The sequence below is a fragment of the Cherax quadricarinatus genome, chromosome 9 (assembly GCF_038502225.1).
Source record: "Cherax quadricarinatus isolate ZL_2023a chromosome 9, ASM3850222v1, whole genome shotgun sequence".
Classification (NCBI taxonomy): domain Eukaryota; kingdom Metazoa; phylum Arthropoda; class Malacostraca; order Decapoda; family Parastacidae; genus Cherax; species Cherax quadricarinatus.
The window spans coordinates 54,184,487-54,210,958 of record NC_091300.1 but is presented as its reverse complement, the minus strand read 5'-3'; the positions used below and the strand labels follow the sequence as shown (position 1 = coordinate 54,210,958).

At 42.2% G+C, this 26,472-nt stretch overlaps 1 protein-coding gene across 5 annotated transcripts in view; it reads left to right on the top strand.

Moving 5' to 3' along the window:
- LOC128686044 (UDP-glycosyltransferase UGT5) overlaps positions 1–26,472 on the top strand; it is a 255,734-nt gene that overhangs the window by 69,558 nt on the left and 159,704 nt on the right. The gene's annotated exons all lie outside the window — the stretch shown is intronic.

The following is a 26,472-nucleotide window of genomic DNA, read 5'->3' as shown; positions in this document are numbered from 1 at the left end:
ACACAGGCGTACCTTACATCGCCTCTGTTAGAGGCATTTCGATGCTCATTCAGGCGGACTGCAAGATCTCTGCCTGTCTCGCCTACATATGTCGGCGAGACAGGCAGAGATCTTGCAGTCCGCCTGAATGAGCATCGAAATGCCTCTAAGGGGGCCATCGGGCAAAATTCATAACTCGTTTATTTACCGTCCGATTTTCTCCAGTTTTGGTGCACAAGACAAAGTGTTCTCACTCTTTCTTGAAAATATTTATCAAAAATATACCTCAAACAACAACTGATTTACTGAAAATGCCCTTGGGACAGAAGTCATTCTTATATGGGGCTACGTAAGGTTGTTTGGACACTTGGTGCCGAGAGAACAATGCGAATACTTATTTTGACCGATCGATTTCCTCTAAAATACCTTATCGTTATTTCACAAAAAAATAAAGTTTGTTAGTTTCTGGAATATTGCAAAAAGTCTGCCCTTTACTCCCACATAACTCCCAAAGTATTTGGAATATTTCCAAAAACTCATCGGTGGAAATAAGAGAAATCATTATTCTACAATGTCTGTGAATATTATTCCATTTAATTAAGTAATAAAGGAAGCACTTCGAACTTTAGGTGAATAAGTTACTTCCGAGATATCGGCCGGGAATGCCGGCCGGCCCCCGTCTCAAAAAAAAAAAAAAATCGCGAAAATCGCGTTTGTTTGGGTGTATTTCTTCGTAAACTGATGTTCTAGAGCAGTTATCCTCTTCAAAACACCGTTTTCTCTTACTCAGAGACTAAAGAATGGGACATGGAGAGGAGTAACTCAATATTTATCGAAATATTCCCGATAATCTCTCGTCATATTTTGGCCTATTTTATTCAGCCTAGAGTATATAACATGTTTGTATGTTATTTATAGTGTTTATTATATCATATTAGATCAATTCTGATAGACAAATAAGCCGTAGAGTTGATATATAAGCGTAATAATGGGCGATTCCTGCTGGTACCTCGGGAGCAGGAACACTGCCGACCGTTCCCGTCTGGTTCCCGGTTGTCACTAAGTCTGCGGATAAGTTGTAGGTAAGACACATATGCAACATTTAGACAACTTTATTCCGAAACGTTTCGCCTACACAGTAGGCTTCTTCAGTCGAATACAGAAAGTAGGCAGGAACAGTAGAGATGTGAAGACGATGTAATCAGTCCATCACCCTTAAAGTCGTAGAATTTGAGGTTGTCAGTCCCTCGATAACAGTCCTTTAATGGTAACTGAGGATGGGGCCATCCAGTCTACCACAGCCAGATCTGAGACTGAACCTCTGCAAAGTGTGCAAGAACCCCACCTCACTGCAAAGGATTCTGGTGATACCAGAATGCCATCACACACACCAGCTGTGGAGGAGCTAGCCATCCCTGCTAGCACATATGGAACTACTGGTCTGCCACTACAGATACCTATGGCTACACCTGAATATGGGGATGAGTTTGTCATTTCTCCCAATACACACAACTACAACAGTCAGACGGACACCACACAGGTAACCTCCCTGGAAATTGGAGATGAGTCAGATGCACAGGACCAACCTGCAATGAATGATGAAACAGAGAACACTAATGTAACCATGGTACCTGTTAAGGTGATAGGTGTTAAAGAAAGCACTAACCCAGAAGTGCCATCCTCCGGAGAGGCATTGGATTCGCCTGACCTTCCTCATATTATAACAACTTTCCAGAAAAAAATTGAGCATCTTGAACAGATCCTGACAAGTTTAATAAATATATGTAATCAGGATGATGCTCTTGAGAATGGTGGTGATGTCCAAAGTGCAGCAATCTCCGTTCAGCTTCCAGCAATTTGTGAGAAAGAAGCCCATAACTCTTGCCTTCAAGACTTGCCTTATCACTGGCTGCCAAAATGCCGAGAAATGCTTAAAAATAAAGGTCCTGAAGATAAAGACGTACAAACTATGCTATTTGCTCTTAAGTATCTGCACACTGTAGTCAAAGCATAATAGTTTTACCATCTTATGAGCAAGAGATTGTAATAACTCACTACAATGGATACATTACAAATCTTTTCGTGGAACATTGCTTCCATCAGGAAGCGGTTGCCTGACTTACATCATATTAGTGCAACCAAGAATATTGATGTCATCTGTTTGCAGGAATGTAGATTGAAAGATGGAGCACCTCCACCAAACTTGCCTGGATGTGCAGCGTATAACCTAAGGTCAACCAACTGTTGTGTGATGTATGTCAGAAAGAGCTTGCCACATTCACTCCTTTCCTTGCAGAGTCGAGTTAACATGCAGTATCATGGTGTCAAAGTATATGCAGGCGATTTTTCCATAAACATTTTTAATCTCTATGCCCCAGCGAACCAGCTTCGACCTGATGCTTTACCAGATCGCATCAATAGTGAACCTACCATCATTCTTGGAGATTTTAATGCCAGACATAAGAATATTGGTGGGTCTATAACAAACACCAATGGAACTAAACTAGTGAGATTGCTAAATGAGCATGATAATGTTCGAATTGTGGGCACTACTGAGCCTACTCACATATATGGTGGCATACTAGATCTGTGTCTTGGATTTAATACATCATATACGATGCATGACTCTGTCATAGTTGATGATCTTCTATCTGATCACTTCCCAAGACTAACAACTGTCAATCTTGATCACATCTCCAGCAATCAAGGAGCTAAATACAGAAGGAGGAAACTTATTCTCAAACCAGAACACAGAGACAACTTTATTAACCACTTGGATCAATGGTATAAGAATTACGAGCCCATTGGCACACAAAAATTTAATGATGATTTAATTACCACTATTGAGAGTGTTCTCACAGATCAAGTGGGCAGGAATAGGAAACAAAAACCCTCCACTATAAATAACAATAAAAACCAATGTAAATACTATAATGATCCACAGCTGCGCAATCTAACACATGCAGCTAGGAGGATTGGTAAAGCATACCGTGAATGTAGAACCCCAGACCTGCTCAGAACGTTCCAAGCTGCACTAACAAATGCAAGGAATAGAAAGGAAGAACTTAGGCAACAGGAATGGGAACAGTTTGTTAGTGGATTAAATAGGTCCACCCCTTTGAGTTTGGCTTGGAAAGGTATAAATAAAATAACCAGGAAAAAGACTGGCAATGTTGCTCATCCCTTTCCTCTTGAAAAAGCAAATGACCTCATAAATGACTGGTCCAAAACATCCAGGCATGAAAGCCTTCCATCTCATATTAGAAAAAATTTAGAGAGTACTTCTGAAGAAATGTTGAAACTGATTAATTTTATGAGCCAAAATATTGATGAGAGTGATTGCCTCTTTACCGAGTATGAATTAGATAATGCATTAACCAAAGGTCGATCAACTGCTCCTGGAGAGGATGGTATAACCTATGATATTCTCAGAACTCTAAGGCACGTGCCTGATAACCCTTTGTTGGCACTGTATAATCTCAGTTACATTGAGGGCGTTCTTCCTACTTCCTGGACCAATAGTCTCATTGTGCCTATCCCTAAGCCCCAACAGCCTGATACATTTAGGCCGATCTCCTTAACTAGTTGTCTTTGTAAAACTTTTGAAAGAATGATGCTTAACAGACTGTACTACAGAATCAGACATCAACTTTCCCCCTACCTCTATGGGTTCATGAAAGGTAAAAGTGTGCAGAACTGTATTTCCACCTTTCTCACTGCACACACCTCTACTAGTTTTACCACTTTTCTTGATCTAAAATCTGCATTTGATATTGCGAACAGAACCGTTATACTACATGAACTAGCCAAAATGAATATTGGTGGTAGCTTACTCTGCTGGATAATAGGATACCTGTCAAATAGAGTATCCTCTGTCCTTTACCAAGGCTTCAGAAGTGATTCTAAAGAAATGTCTTTAGGTACACCGCAGGGAGGAGTTCTTAGTCCCATGCTATTTAATATTCTGATTAATGCTCTCCTAAATGCTCTACCTGCCTCACCTAAACATATAGCTATAAGCTATGCTGATGATATCATGATCCATACAACAGGGCATAAGAAGATGAATACCATTCTTAATGAAGTTCAAGCAATTTGTAATCGACTAGGCCTCATAATATCTTCCTCTAAAACTAAGATATTAACAAGCAAACGACATCCCCCACCCATCTATTTGCAGGGTGAAATCATTAGCTACGTTAAAACTTACAGATATCTTGGTGTAGATGTACCCTTTAACAAATCCACTATACCACAACTAAACAAGAAATGTAAAGCTAGGCTAAATGCTCTCAAAGCTGTTGCTGGCTACAATCCCAACTATGGTGCAAATGTGAGAATCGTGAGAATGATGTACATAGCCTATGTTAGGTCCTTAATTGATTATGCTGCTCCCATGTTGATATTAGCTAGAGAAAGTTCTCTCCGACCCTTGGAGTTAATGCAAAATGAAGCTCTCAGGATTATTCTTGGCTGTCCCAGATCTACAAAAGTTCTTAACATGAGGAAGGAGCTTGGTATTTCTAGTATCAGTGATAGGATTGTTGAAATTAACACTGTACTCGGTATTAGAATGTTGAGAAACGAACCAGACACTGTCACAGTGAATCTTACCAAGTGTCTAGAGGTAAATACACACAGATCTAAATGGATTGTGAAAACGTGCAATTGCATTAAGTTTTATAACCTGCATGAACTGTATCACTGTAGGCAACAAGAGCATTTCACCCCTCCATGGAAGATGTGTTCATTTAATATCACATACCTACAAGTTTCTCCCAAGAAGCTCATTGCTAGTAATCCCTTCCTTAAATCTCTTGTTAGAGCAACTGCTCAAGAAGAAATTTCTCACCTAGCTGGTAGTAACAAGTTATCACAAGTTATATACACTGATGGATCTAAACAGGAGTCTTCTGGCAGGGCTGCATCTGCTCTTGTTGCCACCTCCCTAGTTAAGAACGATAATAAATTTGTTGAGTTAGCCATAAGAATTAACAACTGGGCGTCTACACTGCAAACTGAATTGTTTGCAATCCTAATGGCGCTAAAGCTAACCTATGACACTGAGCTTGACTCTATCATCATTACTGATTCTATGTCAATATTGAAGGCTCTTGGCTCATATAATGACTCCAACAACATGCTCATTGGGGAAGCCAGGTATAGATACTCAAAAATTAGGGACAAAGGAATTAATGTACAATTGCTATGGATCCCATCACACATTGGATTACTCCTTCATGATAAAGTTGATATGTTAGCCAAGAAGAGTATCGAGAAGGAGAATGTAGAATATAACTTTGGTATAACTGTGTCTAGCATTAGGAATAATATTAGGAGAGAAGTAAATAATGAAAATGATTGTTATAGGAATGCAGTTAGAAGCCTGAGTAGATCTATAACCCACTATGATAACATGAACGTAGATAAGTATGTTTATGGAGCAACTTGCAATGTGAACAGACTGACTGATGTTGTAGTGGCCAGGCTTAGGCTTGGTTATAAGTACTTCTGGCAGTTTGGGAGACACACAGATGATGATCAAACTAAATGTAAATTATGTGATCAGGCATATGGTCATTATCTTGAACACTATGTGCTTAATTGTCCACTTATTGAGGAATACAGAGACAGACAGTATAATAACCTATGTGACATGTCAAGATATCTTATTAATGAAAATAAGATACCAGATATACTAAGCAAATTTCCTAAATTTGCTTGTAACAGATAAGTGAACTATAGATATGTAGATATAAATCCATATGTATTCCTGTTAACCTTTTGGGGCCTAGTTCCTAGGCCTTTTGTGTATCCATATGCTCTCGTGCTACCGTCCACAGGATGGATATGGGGTGCACAATAAACTAGCCACTTCGGTGGCAAAATCTAAATCAGTCCCTCGGCCTGAAAAGGAGATAAAAAACAAGAAAATAACTCCAAAAAAATATATAGGCCGTGAGCAGACTCGGTACCAACATCGCCGTCACCATACCTGATATAAATGACTATAATTTCTTGTAGAAACGTCGTAGAACATTCATTCTGGTACCATTGTGTTGCCAAAGAGTTGAGCTATTTTTCAGTATATATAACTCAATTTCCATATTTTTTCGATTTTTCGGTGAGCGCGTGCGGAAAATTGCCCGATGCCCCCCTCTAACAGAGACAATGTAAGGTACGCCTGTGTCCTCCACAGAGACTCCACGCCTACATATGTAGGCGAGACAGGCAGAGATCTTGCAGTCCGCCTGAATGAGCATCGAAATGCCTCTAACAGAGACGATGTAAGGTACGCCTGTGTCCTCCACAGAGACTCCACGCCTACATATGTAGGCGAGACAGGCAGAGATCTTGCAGTCCGCCGGAATGAGCATCGAAATGCCTCTAACAGAGACGATGTAAGGTACGCCTGTGTCCTCCACAGAGACTCCACGGGGCATTTGAGGAACTGGAACGAGGCACAACTCGTTCTCACCGAACCAGACCTCAGACATTGGCATACATGATACTTAAGCAGCACCAACCCAACAACACAGGAGCCACATGATTTCATCGTCTACCCGTCCTCATCATAGGTAGAGGTTGTTTTGATAAGGACCTGCCTCGTATGGGCCAGTAGGCCTTCTACAGTGTTCCTCCATTCTTATGTTCTTATGACATTCCTCAGGTCACGTGCGTCACATCTCACTCTCCGCCTATATATATAATGTCTTTCTACCTCCGTATGTTAGAAGTGATCAAGGTCCCAGGACCGAAACGTTTTCTAATAAATATGTTATAGTGTTTGCTTACTTGTCTTTCTAAACCAACTTGTCGGTATTTATTACCAAGGTTTATACCATCATTCCTGATATATGAATCGGGTTGAGGTGCAGCTGTAATAAGTATCGTCACTGTGACTGTACCTGTGAGTAGCAGTGGGTCACCAAGAACGGGACCAGAGAATGCATTCCCTGTACCAAGATAAGAACATAAGAATGTAGGAACACTGCAGAAGGCCTACTGGCCCATACGAGGCAGGTCCTTATCAAAACGACATCTACCTAAAGCTACTCAAGAAATAACTCCCGTACCCCTTGACACCAATCAAACCCAGCCCCTCCCACTCATATATTTGTCCAGTCTCTTCTTAAAGCTATCCAAGGTCCTAACCTCTATCACCCCACTGGGAAGACTATTCCACGCATCTACAACTCTGTTAGAAAACCAGTACTTACCTATGTCCTTTCTAAATCTAAATTTATCCAACTTAAATCCATTATTCCTGGTTCTTACCTGGATCGACACCCTCAGTACTTTATTAATGTCTCCCTTGTTTATGCCCGTCATCCACTTATACACTTCAATGATATCTCCCCTCATTCTACGCCTCTCCAGAGAGTGGAGATTTAAGGCTTTAAGTCTATCTTCATACGGGAGGTTCCTTACACAGTAAATCATTTTAGTCATTCTTCTCTGTATGTTCTCTAATGAGTCTATGTCCATCCTGTAGTAAGGAGACCAAAACTGAGCAGCATAATCTAAATGAGGCCTCACGAGTGATGTATTGAGCTGTAAAATAACTTTTGGACTTCTGTTACTTATACTTCTTTAGATAAATCCAAGTAATCTGTTGGCCTTGTTGCGCACACTGAGGCACTGCTGTCTTGGCTTTAGATTTCTGCTTACCATGACTCCCAAGTCCTTTTCACATTCTGTATGACCAAGCTCTACTTCACCTAGATTATAGCTTCGAGGGTTATTTTCATTTCCAAGGGCAAGTACCTTACACTTATCCACATTAAACTTCATCTGCCATTTCTCAGACCAAGACATTAATTTGTTCAAATCGTCCTGGAGTTCATTGATATCCTCCTCAGAGTGAATTATACGGCCTATCTTTTTATCATCAGCAAACTTACTCATGTCACTAGTAATCCCTTCATCAAGGTCATTAATGTAAATTATGAACAAGAGAGGGCCTAAAACTGATCCTTGTGGAACGCCACTAGTGACTAATCCCCATTCAGATTTCACTCCATTAATGGTAACTCTCTGCTTTCTATTGGTAAGCCATGCCTCAATCCATGCTAGAACTTTACCTCCTATACTGTGAGCTGCTACTTTTCTTAAGAGTCTCTTGTGAGGTACTCTGTCGAAGGCTTTACTAAAATCCAAATAAACAATATCATATTCCTTATCACTGTCAACTGCCTCAAATGTTCTATTGAAGAACGTCAGTAAGTTTGTCAGGCAGGAACGACCTCTCGTGAATCCATGCTGAGATTCATTTATCAAGTTATGCTCTTCAAGGTGACTTCTGATAATGTCAGCTATAATTGATTCTAGTAACTTGCCCACTATAGATGTCAGGCTTATTGGACGGTAATTTGAAGGAGTGGACTTATCCCCTGATTTGAATATAGGAACCACATTAGCCATCTTCCACATCTCTGGCACAACACTGGTAAGGATGGATGCATTGAATACACTCGTTAATGGCTGACTAAGCTCCATCTTGCATTCCTTAAGTACCCTTGAAAACAACTCATCGGGTCCCGGGGACTTATTTTGTTTCAGTTTGTCTATCTGTTTAATAACCATGTCCCTCGTGACAGTAATATTAGTTAACTTAAATTCATCAGGAACTAAATAATTGTTAATTACTGGAATCTCATTTACATCTTCCTGTGTAAAAACTGACCAAAAATAGTCATTAAATAAGGAACACATTTCCAGTTCATTATCCGTCAGCTGTCCATTCCCAGATTTCAGAGGTCCTACTTTTTCCTTCACCTTCGTCCTATACACTTGAAAGAACCCCTTTGGATTAGTCTTTGATTCATTAGCAACTCTAATTTCATAGTCACGTTTAGCCTTTCTAATCGCCTTTTTTACTTCTCTTTTAAGCTGAACATATTGGTCAGTAAGGTTAACCTCTCCTCTTCTGATGCGCCTATAAATTCCCCTTTTCTCCCCTAATAGATGCTTTAGCCTCCTGTTAACCCATTTGGGATCGTTATTATTAGACCTAATTTCTCTCTGGGGAATGTATATACTCTGGGCACTGTGTACATTATTAAGAAAACAATCATAAAAGCAGATCCCTTCATATTCATAAGTATGATTATCGTCAATAAAATCATTAGCTAGATAACCCCAGTCAAGAATAGACAGATGTTCCCTAAGTCCATTATAATCGGCAGAACGAAAATCGGGGATTTTTACTGTATTATCATTATTCTTGCATTCCCAATTAATGCTAAAGGTGATGGATTTGTGATCACTTGCGCCAAGCTCTTCAGTGATCTCCAGATTATTCACGAGTGTTTCCTTATTTGACAAGACTAGGTCTAGCAAATTATTACCCCTGGTAGGTTCAGTTACACTCTGTTTCAGAAAACAGTCCTGAACTGTTTCCATGAAGTCACTGGACTCTAGATTACCTGTCAAAGAATTCCAGTCAATTTGCCTAAAGTTAAAGTCCCCTACTATGACTACGTTACTGTGTCCAGAAGCCCTAACAATTTCGTCCCAAAGAAGTCTCCCTCTATCGTGATCCAAGCCTGGAGGTCGGTATATTACACCTAGAATTAGTTTTTCTTGACCCTCCACGAACTCTACCCAAACAGACTCTGTTACTGCTCCATCTATTTTTATACCTGTTTTTATGCAACAATTAATATTTTCTCGAACATACAATGCAACTCCTCCCCCCTTCCCATTACATCTATCCACAATGAATAACTTAAATCCCTGAATATTACACTCAGCAGTCATATCCCGACTCTTTAAATCATACCACGTTTCAGTTAATGCAATGATATCAAAGTTCCCAGCACATGCTACCAAACGTAGTTCATTAATTTTATTTCTTGCACTTCGACTGTTAGCATAAAATACCATCATATGTTTTTTCTTCTGCACATTTTTCCTATTCATCTTTGTTTTTACACAATTTCTGAAATTATCATTACCCAGAGTTACTCCATGACAGTTACTATTAAGATTCTTAATATCAGAGCATAAGTCAATATATCCATACTCATTATTAATCATTTCTAAACCCATACCTCTAACTAATCCTAGTTTAAAGTCCTAACAACCCCCTCAACTGAGTTAGCAAGAAAACCCACACCTGCCCTGGATAAGTGAACCCCATCCCTGGCATACATGTCATTTCGGCCATAGAAGTTGTCCCAGTTGTCAATGAATGGTACTGCATTATCCTTACAGTGTTTATCCAGCCAACAATTAATACCAATTGCTCTGGACAAACATTCATTACCAACACCTCTTCTTGGCAAAATGCCACATATAACAGGGTGCCCCCCCTTCTTCCTAATCATGTCTATAGCTGTCCTGAACTTTCTAACTAAATCCTCACTTCTACGCTTGCCTACATCATTGCTTCCAGCACTGAGGCAAATAATAGGATTGATCCCATTACCGTTCATGATGTTGTCAAGCCGGCTAACAATGTCCTCCATCCCAGCCCCAGGAAAGCATACTCTTTGTCTCCTACTCCTGTCCTTCAAGCAGAATGCCCTATTTGTAGATGAATGGTTCAGAGAACCGACATGTTGATAAATTAGACACATGTGCAACTCTTGGGTATCTTTATTGAGGAAACGTTTCGCCACACAGTGGCTTCATCAGTCCATACATAGGAGAAACCTGAACAGGAGGAGAATGAGGTAATCAGTCCCTCAACCTTGAGTCGATGTGTTCAGTCCATCAGTCTTGAATAGAATACGGCATATCAGCGGAGAAGCAGCTTATAAACCAAGTAAAAGGACACAAGTGCAACTAATGTGACATTTATTGTGGCAACGTTTCGCTCTCCAGGAGCTTTATCAAGCTTGATAAAGCTCCTGGCTTGATAAAGCTCCTGGAGAGCGAAACGTTGCCACAATAAATGTCACATTAGTTGCACTTGTGTCCTTTTGCTTTACATATTGTCGGTAATTCTAAAAAAATATACTCTCAGGTAAGACCCGTACGGGTGAAAGGGGGAGGGGTGGACAGGGGAGGAATAGTGGGTGAGAGGATGTTTTAAGTTGTAGGAAAAGAGCCAGGGCTTAACCCAGCTGCGTAGCATTATGGGGCTTGGTTGAGGGTCTGGTTCTGGGCTTGGTTGAGCATCGGCAATGGCGCAGCGAAGGACTGGACTTGGTCCGGCAATGGTCCAGCAATGGAGGCAAAGGCGCAGTGGGGGGCGGCGCCACGCCATCGCAGGTCATTCTGTTGTCTGCCTCTAGGTATGCAAGTGGCGGGGGAGAGGAAGGTCTGAGGTTGGCGGGAAAGGAAAAAAGACGTCGTTAAAGGTCCACACCTGCAGAGGGCAGGAAAGAGTTTAGAGGGAAGATTTATGTGTAAAGAGGGAGTGGGTCAGGGTTGTAGAGAGATTGGAAAAGGTTTAGAGTGTTTTCAGGTCGCCTGATTATTTCGTCTAAGAAGGTTGTCCAAGTGTCTTGGTGAGTTTCGAGTCGGTCAATTTGTCTGTCACTGAGTTTCTTCCAGAATACGTTCAATGCCGGAGTGCCAGTCCTGATGTGGAGAGACTCGCTGGTGGCAAAGTCGTCCCACCTCGTTCCTAGCACCCACCGCAGAGCACGATTCTAGATTCGTTGTAGTTTTAGGATGTTCGTTTTGGCAGCGAGTGACAAGCCGAGAGGTGTATAAGAGAGAAGGGGACGGATGAGAGCCTTATATAGATGGAGTTTGGTGTGTGGGTTTGCACCTCTGAGCTTGTACAGTCGCCCTAGGGCAGAACTGGCCAAGGTTCTTTTAACATTTATGTGGGTGTGTAGTCTGAGTCTGGCGTCTAGGTTTACACCTAAGACTGTGGTGCTGTGAGTTCTGGGGATGGGTGTTCGTGTGGTAGTGGTTCTGAGGTAGACAGGTAGGGGCGGCCGTCCTTTGGGGAAGAAGTAGGTGATTTTGGATTTGGCGGCATTTGTTTTGATTCGCCACAGGATCTCCCATGCACTTATCCTGTCCACCTCACGTTGAGTTCTGAGTGAGAGGTATCTGTTGCGTTCGTGTGTGGTGAGTTGTGTGATGTCGTCAGCGTATGCCAGTGTGAGTGTGTTGTGGTGTGCAGGGTCGGGGATGTCATTTATGTAAAGGATGTACAAGGTGGGGGAGAGGACAGAGCCTTGGGGAACTCCAGCGTGCAGGGTGAAGTGGTCAGAGAGACAGTTCCTGAATTTTATTCTCATCATGCGGCCATCAAGGAAGTTGCTGAGTAACTTTTTGACATTCAGGGGAAGGTCAAAATGATTACATAACTTGTACTTCAGCCCCGAGTGCCAGACCGTGTCGAAGGCTTTCTCCACGTCCTTAGCAACTAGGGCCGTTGCACAGCCTTGGGCCTCATTTATTCGAATGTAATTCAGGATAATGTTGAGAGCTGCCTGCGTAGAGCGGTGTTGGCGGAAGCCAAATTGTCGGTCAGTTAGTAGGTGGTTTGTCTCTAGGTGCGTCCTTAGTCTGTGATTTATAAGTCTTTCAAATGTCTTCCCAAGGGTCTCCAGTAGACTGATGGGTCTGTAGTTTCTTGGGTCAGTCGGGTCTTTGCCAGGTTTTGGGATGAGTGTGGCTATGACAGATTTAAATAAGGAGGGGAAGTATCCAGAGGCGAGGCAGGCATTGTAGAGGTCTGTGAGTGCTGAGATGACAGAGTCCGGTAGGTGTCCTGGGGCTCTGGGAGGAAGCTTCAGGATTAAGGCTTTGACTGAAGGGTGGGAGAAAGGTGTGTTTAGAATGTGGGTGGAGGTGAGAGAGGAGAGTTGTATAATAGGGTCAGGTTGTGTCATGTGTCTGTGTGTGGATATCCAGTGTTCTAAGGCTTGAGTGTGTTGTTGTGCAGCAGGGTCAGGCGGGTGGGGGTGGAAGATGTTTTCCCATATGTCCTTGAAGGCTCGTGCTGCTTGTGTAGGGTCTGTGATGTTTATGTTGTTGTGTGTGATGTGCTGGAAATGTGTTGTTTTTGGGACTCCAGTGACTCTCCGGATGAAGGTCCAGAACTCCCTGGGGTCCTGTATGCGGTGTTTTTCAGCAGCCTGGACGAGGGCCAGCCAGTGTTTAGCGTGGTCCTCATCCAGGCTGCGGATGATGTTGTTCTGCAGGAAGGTGAGGTCTCTGCTGACAAAGGCAAATCTGTGGTGGTTGGAGGCAAAACGGTGTCTGTAGTAGAGGAGAAGGCGTTTTGTTCTCTCAGAAGGGCGGAAGGAGTATCTGACAGTGTGACATTTCTTTGATATAGAGTGATCAGCAGCTTGTGTAATAGAGTCCTGGATGAGAGCAATCTGAGTGTCGATGTCTGAGGTGGGTCTGTTGTCAAAGTTATACGTGAGATTGGTGTTGTTTAGGTGTTGTTTGAAGGAGTCCCAGTTGGCTCTGGAGAATGAGGGACTTGGTCTGGAAGGAATGAGGATAGGGTTAGAGGAAATATGGAGGGTGATGGGGATGTGGTCTGAGCCTGAAAGGGGGCCTGGTGTGATGTAGTGGTGAAGGTAGAGGCTGGCTCTGTTTGTGATGATAATGTCAGGCTTGCCTCGTGGGCCGAAGAAAGTGTTGAAGTGTGGGCCAAGGTGTATCAGGTGTTTAAGTGTGATTAGTCGCTGCAGCTGGTTTCCATGAGTGTTGGTGTATGTGTCGTGAAAGTCTTTGTGTTTGGCGTTGAGGTCAGCAAGAAGATAGACAGGAATATTTGAGTGATTAAAGAGAAGGGAGAGATCAGGAATGTTGATGTTGGAGTTGGGTCTGGCATATGTGGTATAGATGATAATAGGCCCATGAAGAGTGAAGACTTTGACAGCCATGCTGTGAGGACAGGTGAATGGGAGGTTTAGGAAGTCATGTCGGATAGTGCTGTTTACCATGATGGCAGTGCCATTGTAGGGATCAGCTCTAGATTGGCGGGTTGTGTAACCCCAGTGTCGGATTTGCTGGGTGTCTCGCACACAGGTGCTGTTGAGAAGCAGCACGTCAGGGCGCTCAGTCTCAATGAATTCGGCCAGGATGTGCTTGTGCATGTTGTAGCTTCGTATGTTGAATTGTGTGACCTTAAAGGCCATGTTGTATATTGTTTGTGTGAGCAGTGTAGTGAGGTCTAGCTAGTTCATGTTTAGGTCCCATCCTGGTTAGACCATCTGCAGTAGTTTCTATGTTGTGGTATGTTTCTGTTTTGCCGTGTCTACTGGTGGACTCTGCTGAAGGAGGGCGTGAGGGCTTGTGTGGTTTGTGAGTTTTTTCAGTGTTTTCACGTTCTGTATTGGTGTCTGTGTGTGTGTGTTGTTTATTGCCACTGTTCTTGTTTCTGGTGGGTAATTCTACCAACTTTATTACAGCTTATAAACCGTTTGGCAGGAGAGGTGCAGCAGTCATAGGTCGTGTCACATTTGTTCAATGTGGAAGTAGGTTGTGCCCAAGAATTCTTGGGCACAACCTACTTCCACATTGAACAAATGTGACACGACCTTTGACTGCTGCACCTCTCCTGCCATACGGTTTATAAGCTGCTTCTCCGCTGATATGTCGTACTCTATTCAAGACTGATGGACTGAACACATCGACTCAAGGTTGAGGGACTGATTACCTCATAGGTCTACATGTGAGAGAACAGGTCTGCGTGGTGGGTGTGCACCATAAACAAAAAATCTAGGCGCCCGCATAGCATTGTGGGAACGCCAGCTCAGTTACCCTTGTTTACCATGCCTCGTCGCAAGTCAGCTCTCACTCCCCAGAAAATTGGGACTCTCCTCTTCCTATCTGATAGTTCTGACACTGATGGAAGTGGAAATGAAGACGAATTCTATGGCTTTGATCAGTTAGTGACCGAAAAGAGTGACCAGGATATCGATAATAGTGCAGAAAACCCTGACGATCCTCAACCTTCTACCTCTGGAGTGGGCACGCGTGACTCACGGTCGGTTGTTCCTCAACGCAAGAGAAAACTAATATTTTCGCGTGGCCAGGCCTCTGACTTCAGTAATGATGATGATAGTGACGTGGATTGTGATTTTATTGCGCTCGACGATCATTCGAGTAGTGATAGTGAGGAATCATATTCACCAGTGAAGCGTTGGTATGTTCGCTGCCGCATGCGCTCGGGTAGTGTACCCTATGCTGTGCCCAGGGGACGGAGTACATCCCGGAGTACATCCCGTGGCCCTACACCAGTTTTAGGTAGTGATAGTGAGGATGATGTGGCTACACTTGGCATGGATAGACCACAGGCATCAGTGGATGGTGTTAGTGGTGATGGTAGTGGCACCGCCATGCGTGACTCACCAGCCCAGGGTGGGACCCACGCAGCTGACTCGTCAGTTCAAGGACAAAGCGGAGCATCAGCCACCAGCCCACCACAACCACAACCACCCGCACAACCAGCCTATTATGTCCAGTATCCACCAGCATTAGAAATGTTCCTTATGAAGAAAGATTGAAGACTCTTAAGTTACATTCACTTGTTAGACGAAGAATGAGGGGAGACCTGATCGAAGTGTATAAGTGGAAGATAGGTATTAATAAAGGGGATATTAACAAGGTCTTGAGGATATCTCTCCAAGAGAGAACCCACAGTAATGGATTTAAATTAGATAAGTTTAGATTTAGAAAGGACATAGGAAAGTATTGGTTTGGAAATAGGGTAGTTGATGAGTGGAACAGTCTACCTAGTTGGGTTATTGAGGCTAGGACTTTGGGTAGTTTCAGTGGTGACGTGTACTTAGCTCAGTGGTGACGTGTACTTAGCTCAGTGGTGACGTGTACTTAGCTCAGTGGTGACGTGTACTTAGCTCAGTGGTGACGTGTACTTAGCTCAGTGGTGACGTGTACTTAGCTTGAGTGGTGACGTGTACTTATCTCAGTGGTGACGTGTACTTAGCTTGAGTGGTGACGTGTACTTAGCTCAGTGGTGACGTGTACTTAGCTCAGTGGTGACGTGTACTTAGCTCAGTGGTGACGTGTACTTAGCTCTGTGAAGACCTGTTTGTGTGCTCTCTGTGAATCTGAACCAGGATGCCCTCTCTTGAGCAGCTTTACCAGCAGCTGAGAGAAGAACTCAGAGTTGCTAAACTGGAGATACGGCGATTAACGGAGGAGAACAAGAGGATTCGTAGTAATCCACCTGTTGTTAGTCCCCAGGTTAAGAGGGGAGCTTGGTCAGTGGTCGGGCAACATGGAACCAAGCTGAAGATTAAGAAAACGGTTGGAGAGGCAGAAACAACGAGAAACCAGAAGACTGCCGTGGAAACTTCCAACTCATTCTCGGTGCTACCTGACGAATGTGAGTGTTCTACTGGGAATGCCACAATGAGCACCAAGGAAGCATTGGCAGACGTGAGTGAGACATCCCTAGAAACCCCAACGAAGACCATCGAGAACGTCATGACGAATTCTACAAGTGGTGTAATGCTACCTGGCGAATGTGAGTCGACTACTCGGAGCATCACTACGGACGACGCCAAGGAAGGTAAAAACATTGTTGTTGTTGGGGATAGCCAGATTAGGTACATGGATAGGGCATTCTGTTTGAAGGATAGGAGTAGGAGGCAGAGAGTATGTTTTCCTGGGGCTGGGATGAAGGATATTGTTAGCCGTCTGGATGACATCATGAGAGGTAATGGGAGCAATCCTATTATCTGTCTCAGTGCTGGAGGCAACGATGTTGGCAGACGTAGGAGTGAGGACCTGATTAGCAGGTATAGGTCAGCAATAGAGATAATTAGGAAGAAGGGTGGGAAACCTGTCATATGTGGCATTTTGCCAAGGAGAGGAGTTGGAAATGAATGGTTGTCCAGAGCAATTGGTGTCAATTGCTGGCTGGACAAATACTGTAAGGAAAATGCGGTAACATTCATTGACAACTGGGACCTCTTCTATGGCAGAAATGACATGTATGCCAGGGATGGGGTTCACTTGTCTAGGAGTGGGGTGGGAGCACTGGCCAACGCAGTGGAGGGAGCTGTTAGGTCTTTAAACTAGGAATAGTTAGTGGTATGGGTTTTGGCGGGAAAACTGTGAAGTCGCAGGGTAGTAACATGAGTACTAGGAGAACTAGTAATAGGCAAAATGAGGAGGATATTGGAAAGCCAGTGGCACTAATTGACAATGACAGTAATAGGTTTAGTGGAATAACAGAAAGGAGCAGAAAGGGTAAAGAGATAGGAGGGTCATTAAATATTTATTACACAAATAGTCGCAGTGCTAGGAATAAGATGGACGAGTTGAGACTAGTTGCTAGTGCAGGTAACATAGATGTATTTGCCATTACTGAGACGTGGTTTAATTCAAAAAGTCGGGACATGCCTGCAGAATGTCACATTCAGGGTTTTAAATTGTTCCAAGTAGATAGAAGTATCGGGAAGGGGGGTGGGGTGGCATTGTATGTCCGAGATCGCTTGAACTGTTGCATAAAAACGGGTATTAAGTCTGAAGTAACACATACAGAGTCTGTTTGGATAGAATTTTCAGAGGGACATGAAAAATTAATTTTAGGTGTGATATACCGTCCCCCAAATTTAGATAGGGACCAGGGGAGACTACTATGGGAGGAAATTGTTAGGGCCACAAGGCACGATAATGTAGTAATTCTAGGAGACTTTAACTTTAGTCATATTGATTGGAATTTCTTGACTGGGAATTTAGAATCATACGATTTCTTAGAAGTAGTTCAGGATTGTTTTTTGAAGCAGTTTGTGACAGAACCTACAAGGGGTAATAACCTGCTTGACTTAGTTCTGGCAAACAATGAATCCCTTGTTAATAATTTAGAAGTTTCAGAGGAACTGGGTGCTAGCGACCACAAATCAATTACATGTAGAATTGAATGGAAGTATGATAGTAGGGATAACTCAGTAACAGTCCCAGATTTTCGCTTAGCAGATTACGATGGGCTTAGAGAACACTTATCATCTGTTGACTGGGGTAACGAAGAGAGCTATCAATATGACAGTTTTCTGAACACAATACATGCTGCTCAAAGAACGTTTATCCCTTATAAGGAAATTAGATCAAATAGAAATGACCCAAAATGGATGAATAATAGGCTGAAATATCTACTAGGGCATAAGAAAGGAATTTATAGGCGTATCAAAAGAGGCGAGGGTCATCTTATGAATCAGTATATTGACATTAAGAGGGACATTAAAAAGGGGATAAGAAAAGCTAAAAGGGACTATGAAATTAAAGTTGCTAGGGATTCTAAAACTAACCCAAAAAGTTTTTTCCAGGTCTATAGAACAAAAGTCAGAGATAAGATAGGTCCCCTTAAAAATAACTATGGGCATCTTACTGACAAAGAGAATGAAATGTGCTCGATTTTAAATAATTATTTTCTCTCGGTTTTTACACAGGAAGACACTAATAATATTCCGGTAATTAATTTTTATAGTGGATCAGAAGAAGATAAATTATGTAACATCACAGTCACTAGTGAAATGGTTGTGAAGCAGATAGACAGACTGAAGCAAAATAAGTCACCGGGTCCTGATGAGGTTTTTTCAAGGGTTCTAAAGGAATGCAAAATGGAAGTCTGTGAACCATTAACTAATATTTTTAATTTATCTCTTCAAACAGGTGCAGTGTCTGATATGTGGAAGATGGCTAATGTAATTCCTATTTTTAAAACAGGGGACAAGTCGTTACCGTCAAATTACCGCCCAATAAGCCTGACCTCAATTGTAGGCAAATTACTAGAGTCAATTATAGCTGAGATTATAAGAAGCCATCTCGATAAGCATAGCTTGATTAATGATACTCAGCATGGATTCACAAGAGGCCGGTCTTGTCTAACTAATTTATTAACTTTCTTCAGTAAAGCTTTTGAGGCTGTTGACCACGATAAAGAATTTGATATTATTTACTTAGATTTTAGTAAGGCATTTGATAGAGTTCCGCACCAAAGACTGTTGAAGAAAGTAGCAGCTCATGGCATTGGGGGAAGGGTGCTCTCGTGGATCGAATCATGGCTCACAGACAGGAAGCAAAGAGTGTCCATAAATGGGGTTAAATCCGAGTGGGGATCAGTAACAAGTGGCGTTCCACAGGGATCAGTCTTGGGCCCGTTGTTGTTTATAATATATATCAATGATCTTGATGAAGGAATTACTAGTGATATGAGCAAATTCGCCGATGACACGAAGATAGGTAGGATAATTGATTCAAACGTAGATGTTAGGGAACTTCAGGAGGATTTAGACAAACTCTACTCTTGGTCAGAAAAGTGGCAGATGCAGTTCAATGTAGATAAATGCAAGGTTCTGAAGCTCGGGAGTGTCCATAACCCTAGCACTTATAAGTTAAATAATGTAGAACTTAACCATACAGATTGCGAAAAGGACTTGGGGGTGACGTGTACTTAGCTCAGTGGTGACGTGTACTTAGCTCAGTGGTGACGTGTACTTAGCTCTGTGAAGACCTGTTTGTGTGCTCTCTGTGAATCTGTACCAGGACGCCTTCTCTTGAGCAACTTTACCAGCAGCTGAGAGAGGAGCTCAGAGTTGCTAAGATGGAGATACGGCGATTAACGGAGGAGAACAAGAGGATTCGTAGTAATCCTTCTGTTGTGAGTCCCCAGGTTAAGAGGGGAGCTTGGTCAGTGGCCGGGCAACATGGAACCAAGCTGAAGATCAAGAAAACGGTTGGAGAGGCAGAAACAACGAGAAACCAGAAGACTACCGTGGAAACTTCCAACTCATTCTCGGTGCTACCTGACGAATGTGAGTGTTCTGCTGGGAATGCCACAACGAGCACCAAAGAAGCATTGGCAGACGTGAGTAAGACATCCCTAGAAACCCCAACGAAGACCATCGAGAACGTCTTGACGAATTCTACAAGTGGTGTAATGCTACCTGGCGAATGTGAGTCGACTACTCGGAGCATCACGACGGACGACGCCAAGGAAGGTAAAAACATTGTTGTAGTTGGGGATAGCCAGATTAGGTACATGGATAGGGCATTCTGTTTGAAGGATAGGAGTAGGAGGCAGAGAGTGTGTTTTCCTGGGGCTGGGATGAAGGATATTGATAGTTTCCACAGCAGTCTCTTTCTTCTTCATCGTTTCTGGCTTTCCATTCATCTTCTTGATCGTCAACTTCGTCGTCTCCTGCTGTCCAACCACTGACCACGATCCCTTCTTGACCTGAGGACTCGAAACAGGAGGACTACTACGAATCCTCTTGTTTTCCTCGGTCAATCGCCGTATCTCCATCTTCGCTGCCCTCAATTCTTCCTTAAGTTGCTGGTAAAGTTGCTCGATGGAGGGCATCTTGGTTCAGTCCACGGGAGCAAACAAGACACTTCTTCACAGAGTTAAGTACAGGTCAGCACTCAAAGTACAGGTCCCACTCATGTATTTATCCAACCTAAATTTGAAACTACCCAAAGTCCTAGCCTCAATAACCCAACTAGGTAGACTGTTCCACTCATCTACTACCCTATTTCCAAACCAATACTTTCCTATGTCCTTTCTAAATCTAAACTTATCTAATTTATATCCATTACTGCGGGTTCTCTCTTGGAGAGATATCCTCAAGACCTTGTTAATATCCCCTTTATTAATACCTATCTTCCACTTATACACTTCGATCAGGTCTCCCCTCATTCTTCGTCTAACAAGTGAATGTAACTTAAGAGTCTTCAATCTTTCTTCATAAGGAAGATTTCTAATGCTATGTATTAATTTAGTCATCCTACGCTGAATGTTTTCTAACGAATTTATGTCCATTCTGTAATATGGCGACCAGAATTGAGCTGCATAATCTAGGTGAGGCCTTACTAATGATGTATAAAGCTGCAGTATGACCTCTGGACTTCTGTTGCTTACACTTCTTGATATAAATCCCGGACTTCTGTTGCTTACACTTCTTGATATAAATCCCAGTAATCTATTTGCCTTATTACGTACGCTTAGGCATTGCTGTCTTGGTTTAAGGTTGCTGCTTACCATAACCCCCAAGTCCTTTTCGCAATCTGTATGGTTAAGTTCTACATTATTTAACTTATAAGTGCTAGGGTTATGGACACTCCCGAGCTTCAGAACCTTGCATTTATCTACATTGAACTGCATCTGCCACTTTTCTGACCAAGAGTAGAGTTTGTCTAAATCCTCCTGAAGTTCCCTAACATCTACGTTTGAATCAATTATCCTACCTATCTACGTGTCATCGGCGAATTTGCTCATATCACTAGTAATTCCTTCATCAAGATCATTGATATATATTATAAACAACAACGGGCCCAAGACTGATCCCTGTGGAACGCCACTTGTTACTGATCCCCACTCGGATTTAACCCCATTTATGGACACTCTTTGCTTCCTGTCTGTGAGCCATGATTCGATCCACGAGAGCACCCTTCCCCCAATGCCATGAGCTGCTACTTTCTTCAACAGTCTTTGGTGCGGAACTCTATCAAATGCCTTACTAAAATCTAAGTAAATAATATCAAATTCTTTATCGTGGTCAACAGCCTCAAAAGCTTTACTGAAGAAAGTTAATAAATTAGTTAGACAAGACCGGCCTCTTGTGAATCCATGCTGAGTATCATTAATCAAGCTATGCTTATCGAGATGGCTTCTTATAATCTCAGCTATAATTGACTCTAGTAATTTGCCTACAATTGAGGTCAGGCTTATTGGGCGGTAATTTGACGGTAACGACTTGTCCCCTGTTTTAAAAATAGGAATTACATTAGCCATCTTCCACATATCAGACACTGCACCTGTTTGAAGAGATAAATTAAAAATATTAGTTAATGGTTCACAGACTTCCATTTTGCATTCCTTTAGAACCCTTGAAAAAACCTCATCAGGACCCGGTGACTTATTTTGCTTCAGTCTGTCTATCTGCTTCACAACCATTTCACTAGTGACTGTGATGTTACATAATTTATCTTCTTCTGATCCACTATAAAAATTAATTACCGGAATATTATTAGTGTCTTCCTGAGTAAAAACCGAGAGAAAATAATTATTTAAAATCGAGCACATTTCATTCTCTTTGTCAGTAAGATGCCCATAGTTATTTTTAAGGGGACCTATCTTATCTCTGACTTTTGTTCTATAGACCTGGAAAAAACTTTTTGGGTAAGTTTTAGAATCCCTAGCAACTTTAATTTCATAGTCCCTTTTAGCTTTTCTTATCCCCTTTTTAATGTCCCTCTTAATGTCAATATACTGATTCATAAGATGACCCTCGCCTCTTTTGATACGCCTATAAATTCCTTTCTTATGCCCTAGTAGATATTTCAGCCTATTATTCATCCATTTTGGGTCATTTCTATTTGATCTAATTTCCTTATAAGGGATAAACGTTGTTTGAGCAGCATGTATTGTGTTCAGAAAACTGTCATATTGATAGCTCTCTTCGTTACCCCAGTCAACAGATGATAAGTGTTCTCTAAGCCCATCGTAATCTGCTAAGCGAAAATCTGGGACTGTTACTGAGTTATCCCTACTATCATACTTCCATTCAATTCTACATGTAATTGATTTGTGGTCGCTAGCACCCAGTTCCTCTGAAACTTCTAAATTATTAACAAGGGATTCATTGTTTGCCAGAACTAAGTCAAGCAGGTTATTACCCCTTGTAGGTTCTGTCACAAACTGCTTCAAAAAACAATCCTGAATTACTTCTAAGAAATCGTATGATTCTAAATTCCCAGTCAAGAAATTCCAATCAATATGACTAAAGTTAAAGTCTCCTAGAATTACTACATTATCGTGCCTTGTGGCCCTAACAATTTCCTCCCATAGTAGTCTCCCCTGGTCCCTATCAAAAGTTGGGGGACGGTATATCACACCCAAAATTAATTTTTCATGCCCCTCTGAAAATTCTATCCAAACAGACTCTGTATGTGTTACTTCAGACTTAATACCTGTTTTTATGCAACAGTTCAAGCGATCTCGGACATACAATGCCACCCCACCCCCCTTCCCGATACTTCTATCTACTTGGAACAATTTAAAACCCTGAATGTGACATTCTGCAGGCATGTCCCGACTTTTTGAATTAAACCACGTCTCAGTAATGGCAAATACATCTATGTTACCTGCACTAGCAACTAGTCTCAACTCGTCCATCTTATTCCTGGCACTGCGACTATTTGTGTAATAAATATTTAATGACCCTCCTATCTCTTTACCCTTCCTGCTCCTTTCTGTTATTCCACTAAACCTATTACTGTCATTGTCAATTAGTGCCACTGGCTTTCCAATATCCTCCTCATTTTGCCTATTACTAGTTCTCCTAGTACTCATATTACTACCCTGCGTCTTCACAGTTTTCCCGCCAAAACCCATACCACTAACTATTCCTAGTTTAAAGACCTAACAGCTCCCTCCACTGCGTTGGCCAGTGCTCCCACCCCACACCTAGATAAGTGAACCCCGTCCCTGGCATACATGTCATTTCTGCCATAGAAGAGGTCCCAGTTGTCAATGAATGTTACCGCATTTTCCTTACAGTATTTGTCCAGCCAGCAATTGACACCAATTGCTCTGGACAACCATTCATTTCCAAATCCTCTTCTTGGCAAAATGCCACATATGACAGGTTTCCCACCCTTCCTCCTAATTATCTGTATTGCTGACCTATACCTGCTAATCAGGTCCTCACTCCTACGTCTGCCAACATCGTTGCCTCCAGCACTGAGACAGATAATAGGATTGCTCCCATTACCTCTCATGATGTCATCCAGATGGCTAACAATATCCTTCATCCCAGCCCCAGGAAAACACACTCTCTGCCTCCTACTCCTATCCTTCAAGCAGAATGCCCTATCCATGTACCTAATCTGGCTATCCCCAACAACAACAATGTTTTTACCTTCCTTAGCGTCGTCCGTCGTGATGCTCCGAGTAGTCGACTCACATTCGCCAGGTAGCATTACTCCACTTGTAGAATTCGTCAAGATGTTCTCGATGGTCTTCGTTGGGGTTTCTAGGGATGTCTCACTCACGTCTGCCAATGCTTCCTTGGTGCTCGTTGTGGCATTCCCAGTAGAACACTCACATTCGTCAGGTAGCACCGAGAATGAGTTGGAAGTTTCCATGGTAGTCTTCTGGTTTCTCGTTGTTTCTCCCTCTCCAACCGTTTTCTTGATCTTCAGCTTGGTTCCATGTTGCCCGGCCACTGACCAAGCTCCCCTCTTAACCTGGGGACTCACAACAGGAGGATTACTACGAATCCTCTTGTTCTCCTCCGTTAATCGCCGTATCTCCAGCTTAGCAACTCTGAGCTCTTCTCTCATCTGCTGGTAAAGCTTCTCAAGAGGGGGCATCCTGGTTCAGATTCACAGAGAGCACACAAACAGGTCTTCACAGAGCTAAGTACACGTCACCACTGAGCTAAGTACACGTCACCACTGAGCTAAGTACACGTCACCACTCACTAAGTACACGTCACCACTGAGCTAAGTACACGTCACCACACGTTCGCCTTTGCTCCAGATTCTCCTCCACCACGATCCTGTGAACACTAACTCCAAGGCCGAGGGACTGATTACCTCATCTTTTGTATATAGTTCTACTGTCTTCCTATTATGTCCAAGAATCTGTATTGATAAAGCCACTGGATGGCGAAACGTCTACAATAAAGATATCCGGATGTTGCACATGTGTCTTAACTTTCATATTGTCGGTATTTTATACCTTTCTTGCACATGCAGTATGTTGTTAGGTAAGACACACATGCAACAGTTAGGTATCTTTATTTCGAAACGTTTCGCCTACACAGTAGGCTTCTTCAGTCGAGTACAGAAAAGTTGATAGAAGCAGAAGATACTTAAGAACATAAGAAAAAAGGAACACTGCAGGAGGCCTGTTGGCCCATACTAGGCAGGTCCTTTACAATTCATCCCACTAACAAAACATTTGCCCAACCCAATTTTCAATGCTACCCAAGAAATAAGCTCTGATGTGAAAGTCCCACTCAAATCCTACACCTCCCACTCATGTACTTATCCAACCTAAATTTGAAACTACCCAAAGTCCCAGCCTCAATAACCCAAGTAGGTAGACTGTTCCACTCATCAACTACCCAATTTCCAAACCAATGGAAATATAAACACAAATGCAGTATACTGGGTGCTAGCGACCACAAATCAATTACATGTAGAATTGAATGGAAGTATGATAGTAGGGATAACTCAGTAACAGTCCCAGATTTTCGCTTAGCAGATTACGATGGGCTTAGAGAACACTTATCATCTGTTGACTGGGGTAACGAAGAGAGCTATCAATATGACAGTTTTCTGAACACAATACATGCTGCTCAAAGAACGTTTATCCCTTATAAGGAAATTAGATCAAATAGAAATGACCCAAAATGGATGAATAATAGGCTGAAATATCTACTAGGGCATAAGAAAGGAATTTATAGGCGTATCAAAAGAGGCGAGGGTCATCTTATGAATCAGTATATTGACATTAAGAGGGACATTAAAAAGGGGATAAGAAAAGCTAAAAGGGACTATGAAATTAAAGTTGCTAGGGATTCTAAAACTAACCCAAAAAGTTTTTTCCAGGTCTATAGAACAAAAGTCAGAGATAAGATAGGTTCCCTTAAAAATAACTATGGGCATCTTACTGACAAAGAGAATGAAATGTGCTCGATTTTAAATAATTATTTTCTCTCGGTTTTTACACAGGAAGACACTAATAATATTCCGGTAATTAATTTTTATAGTGGATCAGAAGAAGATAAATTATGTAACATCACAGTCACTAGTGAAATGGTTGTGAAGCAGATAGACAGACTGAAGCAAAATAAGTCACCGGGTCCTGATGAGGTTTTTTCAAGGGTTCTAAAGGAATGCAAAATGGAAGTCTGTGAGCCATTAACTAATATTTTTAATTTATCTCTTCAAACAGGTGCAGTGTCTGATATGTGGAAGATGGCTAATGTAATTCCTATTTTTAAAACAGGGGACAAGTCGTTACAGTCAAATTATCGCCCAATAAGCCTGACCTCAATTGTAGGCAAATTGCTAGAGTCAATTATAGCTGAGATTATAAGAAGCCATCTCGATAAGCATAGCTTGATTAATGATACTCAGCATGGATTCACAAGAGGCCGGTCTTGTCTAACTAATTTATTAACTTTCTTCAGTAAAGCTTTTGAGGCTGTTGACCACGATAAAGAATTTGATATTATTTACTTAGATTTTAGTAAGGCATTTGATAGAGTTCCACACCAAAGACTGTTGAAGAAAGTAGTAGCTCATGGCATTGGGGGAAGGGTGCTCTCGTGGATCGAATCATGGCTCACAGACAGGAAGCAAAGTGTGTCCATAAATGGGGTTAAATCCGAGTGGGGATCAGTAACAAGTGGCGTTCCACAGGGATCAGTCTTGGGCCCGTTGTTGTTTATAATATATATCAATGATCTTGATGAAGGAATTACTAGTGATATGAGCAAATTCGCCGATGACACGAAGATAGGTAGGATAATTGATTCAAACGTAGATGTTAGGGAACTTCAGGAGGATTTAGACAAACTC